Here is a 9,726-nt window from a genome sequence, read left to right as displayed (position 1 = left end):
AGAATCACTCCATCTCCTCCTGGTCCTACTGCTTATCGCATCTCAGCTAAACCTTCTCCCCAGAACAGGACATCGTGACTCTGTGCAAATTTTACCAGTTTCATTTAATTTCCAAGGGATCGCACTCAAGTCAAAAAACATTCAGTAAATTAATAACGGGAGGGATGACCACTGAAGAGGCGTGACCTGTAAGAGGACAGACAGGTCCAGGAAGTATGAATCCAGACCAACCAGTTGAGTTCTCTATGAACGTGATGATTTATACTGAACCGGTTGGTTGCAACAAAACCTTGGTCTGGATTCGTACTTCCTGGACCTGTCTGTCCTCTTGCAGGTCACGCGTGGAACATATCACCTCTGTGGTAAAGAGACAGGGGAAGGTCTCACTGAGAAAAGACCATCTCGCCATTAAGCTAGAGAGCACCGAGGAGCTGCCGACAGCCTCCATCCACGGCAGCTCTATCCCCAGTCCCTGTCTCCCCAAGTAACCAATTTCACTTACCAGCAAACACTTGCAACTGAAAAGTCTTTATCATGAAAAACCACAGAAGGTGGCGAAGCTGTAGATCAGTCTGTGGCCAGATGTGGAGGGTCATGCAAAGACACCCAGATGTTTCAGTCTAAATGCGTCACAGCTGGAAGATATATGCTACCTCAGGGGGGTCAGTCAGCATGTTTCCAAAATTACCACAACCAGCCTCCCCCCCCCCCCCCCGCAAAAAAAAAAAAACAGAAACAAACGATGCTGTGTAACCCGTAATTTGCACGGGAACAGAACGATCACCTTGCCTCTGCTGGGCCCGGCCTGGGACCCGGGTGACGTAATCTGCCTGCCAGAACCGGGTGCTGTGTTAATGTCCAGATCCATCTGGCCTTCTGTGCACAACATAGCAACCCCCCCCCACTAAAAAATGGGAAACATGTCTCATTCCCACAATCTGGTGTATGAGTACACATCTCCTGAACCTGGTGCCCTGTTTGTTTACGCTGTTACTGTGTATCTACTTACATCCTCCTCAGCCCCCCCTACAGATACACAGATACCCCTACGGGCCCCCAGTGCTCAGAAATAAGACACTCAGGGGATACCTGAAGCAAATGCCAGCGGCCAGCGCATGAGAGATACCAGGGTGATGATGGTGGGGGGGGGGGGGGGGGAGGGACTGTAGCACACGCCTCACGCGCACAAGGGCGTGCTAACCTTGCACCGACACGCACGATTAAGAAGGACGCGGACCGGCGAGCCGCTGCACAGATGGCCAGCCCCCCACTGATGATGTAACCGAGAGCCTGCCATGGGGGCGGGGGGCTGGAGGAGAGAGCGAGGGAGGGTAGAGGGAGGTACCTCTGCTTAGCAGTTCATTCATTCGTTCGCACATTCATTTCCCAACACCGTTGCACAAGCGTCCATCGTCATTCCTGACACTCGATCTCCCAAAATTCCGCTGTCAGTCCCCCCCCCCCAGGACCCATGCCGGACCTCAGATGCTTCCCGGTTTTCCATGAACGCCAAGCAGGCCTGGCACTCACTTAGAGCCACTTCGCTCCGTATTGTTTTTAAACCACGTTATCGAGACCAGTTTGCAGTTTTAACTGGACTATAAATATATATTTCCCCTATTTTTGCTCAGTCTGGAGAGGCTAATTAGGGCTGTGATACACCGCCTGCTCCAAGGGTGAGGACCCCCTCGCTCATTTACACCCTGCTTACCGGTGGTTTTACTAAGTGACATAACACACTGGGGGCGCCAGGTGCTCACCCCCCTGTAGAAGTCTGCATGCCCAGACAGCTCACCAGGTACGGTGGGGATTAAACCTCATGCCCACCCGGAAGGCCACATCACACCTTACATATATAAAAATTTAGCAGGGCAGCTGAAATACCAAGACAGTAGGTAAAACAGCAGTTCCTGATGTACTGCCAAGAAGAGACTCCTGCGCCACCTGCTTGCTCCCTGAATCTTTTGACATTCTGACAAATACCGTCAGAATCAAGGTGGAAGTATCCAAAGGGACTTCCCTTTGTCCTTTTGTTAACGTATTCTTGCTAAAAGCTGCAGCACGCTGCAGGCCTGAGCGGCAGGCATGCCATCCTGACAGCGAACCCAGGCTGACAGAAGGAGACAGGAGCAAATTCACCCGGGGAGCCCCACCACTAATTCTATAAAAGGCAAAACAAAACACATTTCATCTGCATAAGGGGAATTCACAAATACCTGAACGCAAAAACCTGCTTTATATCCCCATTTCGAACACAATCCGGGAGAACACAGCCCAAGTACCAGCTACATTAATTCTCCCAGTCAGAAGTATATGTTTACATTTTATTCACTTTGCATTTAATTCGTGCAATGTAACTGAAAGAATTACACTCAGCTTAATGATAGCGGATGCTGGGGAAAATAATGCCGGGTCAATTTAAACAGAGCATGGCAGATCCAGGTCTCCAAAACCGCAGATCGACAACTAAAAAAATAATTAAATAAACAGGGATGTTTTATTATCAAAATACCCCGGAAATAGCAGCTATGTTGACTTCCCATGAGAATCAGTGAAGGTAAACGCTGAGGCCGCGCGAACGGCGCGGTGACCGCCACAGCTCAGCCGTGATCATTACACATCTGTCCTATGACTCAACTCTCCACATCAGCGGTCACATCTCGCAATTAAACAGCAGCCTAGGTCCCGGCCTAGGTCCGGCTCCTGGCTCTCGCCGGGCACGCTCTCTATCCAGCTGCAAAGTTAAGCACCTAAACTAATCGTTATTTAATAAATCGGCCCGTTTTTGAAAACGTGGGTTGTAGGCTGTTGGAAAATGAGGTTCCCTTCATAAATCATCCAACCGCTTATCCATTACATAATATTTACTATAGTGCATTATTTTTAGTTCAAGAACAATGTTTTGAGCTTAAGTACCAACAGTAGCAGTTAGCCTACCCGTGAACAGAAAATGGTACATTTACAGAAGCATTTGCGGTGCCTTGCTGAACATCTTATAACAAATCAAACTGTAATACGTAAGACCTGAGCGAAATTCTGTTAAATGCGTTATCGCAGTTCACGCATTTTAAAACTACATTAAACTGTCTTCTAACTGGGAAGAGGAAATATATTTTCACAGCATCCTAAATATAGAGAAACCCAGAAAAAAGAGTCCAATAACCGGACGTCAGGCACAGCAGATTATAAGACAGGCTAAAATATAGCTACAAATAACCAGGGACCATTTCCCGTACAACGCAACGTACAGAAAAGCATTTCATTACTATAACTCATCGGGAAAGAAAAGGTTAGGGTGTGCAAATAATAGCAAAAATAGGTAGTAATACTGGTGTCATTAGCAGCCGAGCATGTAACACGGATTGACCTGTAATACCCATCTGCGTCGGCATCCGACCTACAAAGCCAGCTGCATTTCTTGAATGAAACGTTTATTTAGGCAGTTCTAATAAGTAAATATAGAACCCAAGGGAAAACATTTGGATTAACTGGCTTAGATTCGTCTGAGAAATAGGCTACTTTAACTTTCAAAAGTCCACCATTGCGGAAAACCACGGCAGTTATCTGCATGGCTGTCCTAAGCAATAAACAAATAAATAATAATAATTACTAGTACTGCTGCTGCTGCTAGTACTAATACTACTACCTATTAAAATTACTCGCTAGCTGTCACCAGAAAACAAATATGATTCACAAAATATTAAAATGATCAATTTATCTAAGAACTGCAAATAAACTTACAGGTCAGAGTGAATATAAAAAATAAACACACAGTAATCAAACAAAAAAATACTTCGTCAACGTTGGATAATTATGCTTAGCGGTATAGGTGCTTTGTTAGCCCTAGTTATATGCTGCAATGAAGACACCCCCCAAGTCACGTCAAAATCAAAACATTTGTATTTTTAGCTGATAGTCAAATGTTTTTTCCTAGTTTTAAATTTACAGACATTCCAAAATATCAATGGACGTTACCTTTGCCATTTATCACTGGATAGCGATGTCTTTTTTCCTCTTCCTCCGAAAACGTCTTTTTTCGTTACAGTATCTGTATTTTCTTACATTATAACCATTAGCCCATGCTGCAATGTAAGTGGGCGTGAACCACTTTGATTGACATAGTCATAAGGCAATTAGCGGGTGACTTTCTTACAGCCGGGCCGTGACGTCAGGGGTGATGTCACCCAATCTTCAGCTTCGGGAGGACGAGCAACTGGCGGCTTTTGCTGCGGAATCCATTTTAAACAACTTACCCTCTAGCTGTGTGTCCGTCATTGTTGTTTTTATACGTATAGACGTACACTCCTCTGCTACTGCCCGGGCGAGTGTTTATGTGGCGTATGGAGTTTAATTCTAAAGCGACTTGGTCCTGTCCCTACCTTAAAGAGGAATCATCTACGGTGCTGATGAGAGAGACCAAATCTTCGTGATGTGCAGCACACGTACTAGCGATTGGTTTAATATATTTTAACCTTTGTAACCTTGAAACCGATTTATGAAGCTGTACATATCTTGCATAACATACACGTATTGAAATGTATTCTTTTCTCCCTACGCACATGACTTGCCAATTTGCCCTTGTGTGTGCTGATGGAGGACACTGAATAGCGTGATTTTAAAGCTCCACTCTGCTTCTCGTAATTTTTTTTTATAACTCATAACCTGCCAACTGCAATCCTGTACAAAATAACAGGTACCAAAGGTACAGAAGGTGGATGGACGGGTGGAAGTTCTCTACACGTTTAACTGTAGACCTGTCAATGGATGTCTGACGTCACTCCCGGAGTGAAATCTGGTTGGTCGACGGTGACCAACACATTACATTTGAGACCCAACACTCCATGCGTCAAACGAGGACATGCAGCAAAAAAAAAAAAAACACTACCGCCGCAAGGTCATGCTTGTACTTTATCTCAACGATTTGTTCATTATTAAAAATTTATTCGTGATTTACATGAAAACTATAAGACAAAACAATACACTGACGTCAATATTGTAGCGTCTGCTACTAAATAAATCAGACCTTTCCTTCGAACAATTAAATCAGACCTTTCCTTCGAACAATTAAATCAGACCTTTCCTTTTGAACAATTAAACCAGGTCTTTCTTTTGAACACTGGCTGTTGTCAGCCACACCCATGCCTTACAAATGTATTTTCACTACAACCAGACAACCCACAGAGGGAGTCAGAAAACCTGCCCAGCACCCACTTAAATTGCCCCCAGGTTCATTATCTTACAGCTCCTCCCCCCACAATCATTCTGCCCCCTGGGGAGTTCCCTATGAACAGCATCAGCAGTAGCAAAACTAACAAGGAACTATTTACCCCCTTCAGGTCACCTGGATGTTCCAAAATAAAATACTCAAGTGTTCATTTGCCCTAGTCTTTGTTCTGAATAACTTTTATTAAATTGTTGTTGTGTTTTCAACTCAATGTATAGCTCAAGCTCCAGTGCTTGAACTTGGTGATTCATTGGACACTCGACTCAGCTGTACTGTCGCCTTGTGACTTACCCACACCTGTATATTTGTAATGTACCGTCTGTTTTATTTGTAAACCAAGTTTCAAAATCTTTTGACTTTAGATGTATTAACAGGTCCCCCCCCCCCCCCTTTGTCAGGTATTGAGGCAGCCCGGCTCTTGCTTCCATCCATCCATTAATTTTTGTAACCCTTTATCCTCTTCAAGGTCATGGGGGTTAGGGTTAGGGTCTGAGCCTATGGGCACAAGACAGGAAACAACCCTGGACAGGATACCAACAGCTGGGCACGCTCGCACACATCCACAGGTAACTTGGTAACTCCAATTAGCCTCAGCATTTTTGTGGTCAGCGGAGGGGAACTCGGAGCACCCGCAAAAAATCCCCCGATGACACACTAATTCCATCCACTTGACAGAGACTCAAACGCTGGTCCCAGAGGTGTGAGCTAACAGTGCTAACCACTGTGCCACCTACTGGTTTCTCATGTGGGCTTTATTGCATTGATTATTATTACTATTTAAAAATAAATATAATAATAACAATTTTTATCACCAACAGGCACCTTGTTTTTGGTTTCGTTTATAAAATAATTTCCAGTTTACAAACAAGTGCTGCTTTGTAGCCCTTGAACAATCAAATAAATGCCTGATGAATATAGATTCATCTAACCCACAGAGAATGGTAAATATATTTCACAATGACATTAATAAGACATATTTTAATTCCAGATACATCTAGCAGTTTAAAACAAAAAAACAAAAAAAAACTTTTGCTAACAAATCATGATCCGTAAAATGTCATGACGTAACATTCTCACATGTTATTTTAAATTGGTTCAAGCCAGACTAAAAATGAGTGTATCTAGTTGGTCATGCCGCCCCTATATTTAGAGACCTAACTATCATGAAAGGGGCCTTTCAAGTGAGTGCGCTGCGATGAGCTGGCAGGGTGCCCCCCCAGGCTTGTGGCCTCTGCTTTAGGTAGGGCCCAGGCCCACTTTCATTCGCCAGAATAAGAGTTTGGAAAATAGATATGCTATAAATTCCACAGTCTTTTCTGAAATCAAGTGCCTTACTCAAAATCTGTCAGGTCAAAGTTCAAAGTTCCTTATTTGTCAAATGCAGTTGTACTCGTATTTATGCTTCTTCTGGCAGACTCAGAATCATACTATTATCATTATTACACCTTACTTGATGGAGCTCAATTACTATAGTATCATACTATTATACTTATGCATTAATTAACCTCAAATGATTCCATGTTAAGTCATCATTAATGAATCGCGACGTATGTTTTTTTTCAAGCAATAACTCTATTTGTTACTGTATCTGTAAATTCTGTAAACCGTTGTGAACTAGTCATGAATAACACATGTCAAATACTGACCTCATGTTCGTTCTTCATTAATGAATCGTGATGCATCGTTTTCCTCACGTAGCAACTATATTTGTTCATGATTTGTACTTCAGTAGTAACTGAGTCATTACTAAGTATTTGAGTCCCATCAAGGTAAAGTGTTACCAATATAATATACAGTATAATATATAATATATAATATTAATAGTAATATATAATATATATAATATAGTATACAGGAGTCTGCTGCTGATACCAGCACTGAGGGTCTGACCACCAATGACAAGTCAGCCTATGGGGAGGAGGTTTGGCTTCCAGAAAAGAGGGACCAAGGCAACAATCCCCCCTTAAAAAGCAAGATCAAGGAGCAGGCCAACGATTTCATTAAGCAGGAGGACGATCAGTTTCTCATCTGGGAGAAGCTGTGGAGAGGGTCAAGTTCACCATCACATACGGACATATCTGGAGTAGTCGGCATACATGAAGGAATTCAGGCTCCCTGGATTATTATGGTATGGCGGATGGCGAGCCTGGGCAGGCAGGTCGTGGGCAGCTCGCACAGCTTAAGCCCCAGATGTTGTTGGAGATGCCTCAGTTCTTTTTTGTCACAATCACTTTCACAATCAAAACAAACAGCGACCCGAAACCTGAATGGCTGCCAGTGTGTTATGCTTCTGGGCCACGCCTCAGCTATCTCCTGACCGTGGACCTGCCCTGCCTCAGAGCACTGACATGGCTGTGGAAGACTGCCCAAGTCATACGCCTCTACAAAGCGGCAGGCCACACCGACATGGACCCAAGCCACCCCCCAGGGCCACCTCTCTCCCCCCTCCCTCCTGGCAGTCAAGTCAACGCATCATCATTAGCATTTGAACCACAATGCAGCTGGGAAGCCATAAGACAACTCAACAGCTACTCATTACAACATATAACGGCATTCTACAGTAAACTCTTGGTCCTTTGCATGCTCTGCTCATCCACCACTAACTTGCTATTCACGATTCTAGTTTCTGAATTTGGCTTTTGTGAGAACACAAGAACTCTTACATGCTCCATGCAGTCAGTGATATGTGACGTATATCAGGATTAGACCGCACAAAGCAAAACAAAGGCACTCACAAAATGTCATATGTCTACTTTGATGCTTTGTAAGTTCCTCGTGATTTGTTTTTGTGGTGAGTCGTTATGAATGTGTGTTTTGTGTAATTTATAGTCTGTATTACTTATAGTACTTGCTGTGACCATTGTTTGGTCCTGCCACTCATTGTTATCTTTTGATAACATGCTATGAACGCTATGGCAGCCTGCAGGGGACAGGCAGGTAAACATTTCATGGTGCTTTGTACACATGACACAGTTGTACTGAAACGTGAACTTACTGGTTACGCTGTAGTCGCACTGATCACATACTGACTGGCCACCTTGAGAACTGCAGAACGAAAATGATACAAAATACCACCCAGTGCAAGATAACATATAAAACTGCATTCATAGCAAGCCGCCTGCGTGGTGAACAGTACGAATGTTCATCTCCTGTCCTTGGCATCTCACATGGTACATGACGCCCTCTGGTGGTGGATTTGTTTTGGTAGATAAGCCATAAATTTCAGTGACTAATGTCGTTGATACAATGAGCTTATTTATACACACATCCAGGGCCGAATTTAGGTGGGCTTCATCACATACTGTGTTAACGACACGTGTTAATGATAGTTATGATAAACCCTGTATTGGCCATTTGCACAGGTACATAGGAATTTGACTCATCCTGCTCTCCATAGCTACAGTCCAATAACAAAACAAGTGTTCTGTGTCCGCGTGTCTCAGGAACGCCGCATTTCTGGTTTGCTGGTTTTTTCCCCCTTCGTACCATCTAGATCGAGGTTCTCCATTAGTTGTTTTCCTGCCATAAAGTGCTGAATCCCTTTAGATATAATCAGTAACAGATTTAGACAAAACCCATGTGATCCGATTTATTTTCGAAACACAATAAATTACTTCAATAAAACCGCAGATGTAAAAGCCTTCATCCCAGCAACCTCTCTACTGAGAACAAGTAATTCGGTTAAGAAAGTTATTAGTCCCATCAAGTGTTTAAGTGTTCAGACAAAACACTGGAACGGAAGAAGGAGTGATTTTTAACACTCTAGTGTAAAGTCAGCGATGTGTCAGACGGGCAAGGAGCAGCTGGACCCGAAGGATTTCTGTTTACGACACATCAGCCGTCTGGTTCTCATACCTGATTATTTGAGTCAAATGGACTTCAGCACAACTTCTGTCACTTTCATGTATGCTAAAAAATTGTGTTAAAAAAACAACAAAAAATAGAAATATTGGTTGGTAAAGTACTTTTGGACACGATCAGGTCACCGCCGTGTGTGCTTAAGATGTGACAGCATGATAATCCCTCAAATAGGCCTGCGCCACTTACCGCTCTGCAGTTATCAGCAGAAATGTAATCATTTAAACTATCAGTTCGTCTGGACGCGGTAATGTTATTTTCCTGTAGAATTTTCCAGTTGATCTAGATTTTATTGGTCAGATTATGAAAATTCAGGGGATTCAAGTTTTACTGTCAACTGATAAGGGTTAGAAGCAATTACTCACCTTGAAATCAGCTACTACTAACACGAATAAGTATTTCTATATTGCAAAACAACAGATTGACGGGCAGTTTTCTTGCAGGCAGCAGTTGGACAGGTGTATTATCGTAATGGGAAATCAATTTATTTCTTCTGGGACAAATTTGTTTATATACTTGGAAGGCTATAACCAGTGTCGTCGGAGGATGATGTTCGCCACATTAACCCAGAAAGGAATGTCTGTAGCGGGATGTAAGCCAGGTGTGTGAGCGTTTTAAGTTTGCATTTCTCAGGAAAATGAAAC

General features: G+C 43.3%; 1 protein-coding gene across 1 annotated transcript in view; it reads right to left on the bottom strand.

The window, feature by feature from the left end:
* The window catches only part of LOC125716068 (ubiquitin carboxyl-terminal hydrolase 36-like), a 13,833-nt gene extending 9,670 nt beyond the window's left edge, over nt 1-4,163 (bottom strand). The window contains exon 1 of the mRNA XM_048988303.1: nt 3,976-4,163. The gene's annotated coding sequence lies outside the window, so the exon portion shown is untranslated. The remainder of the gene's footprint in view (nt 1-3,975) is intronic.
* Nucleotides 4,164-9,726: the final 5,563 nt, after the last annotated feature.

This window comes from Brienomyrus brachyistius, chromosome 20 (assembly GCF_023856365.1).
Source record: "Brienomyrus brachyistius isolate T26 chromosome 20, BBRACH_0.4, whole genome shotgun sequence".
Lineage (NCBI taxonomy): Eukaryota > Metazoa > Chordata > Actinopteri > Osteoglossiformes > Mormyridae > Brienomyrus > Brienomyrus brachyistius.
The sequence above is the reverse complement of the archived record's forward strand: the minus strand, read 5'-3'. Positions and strand labels throughout refer to the sequence as shown.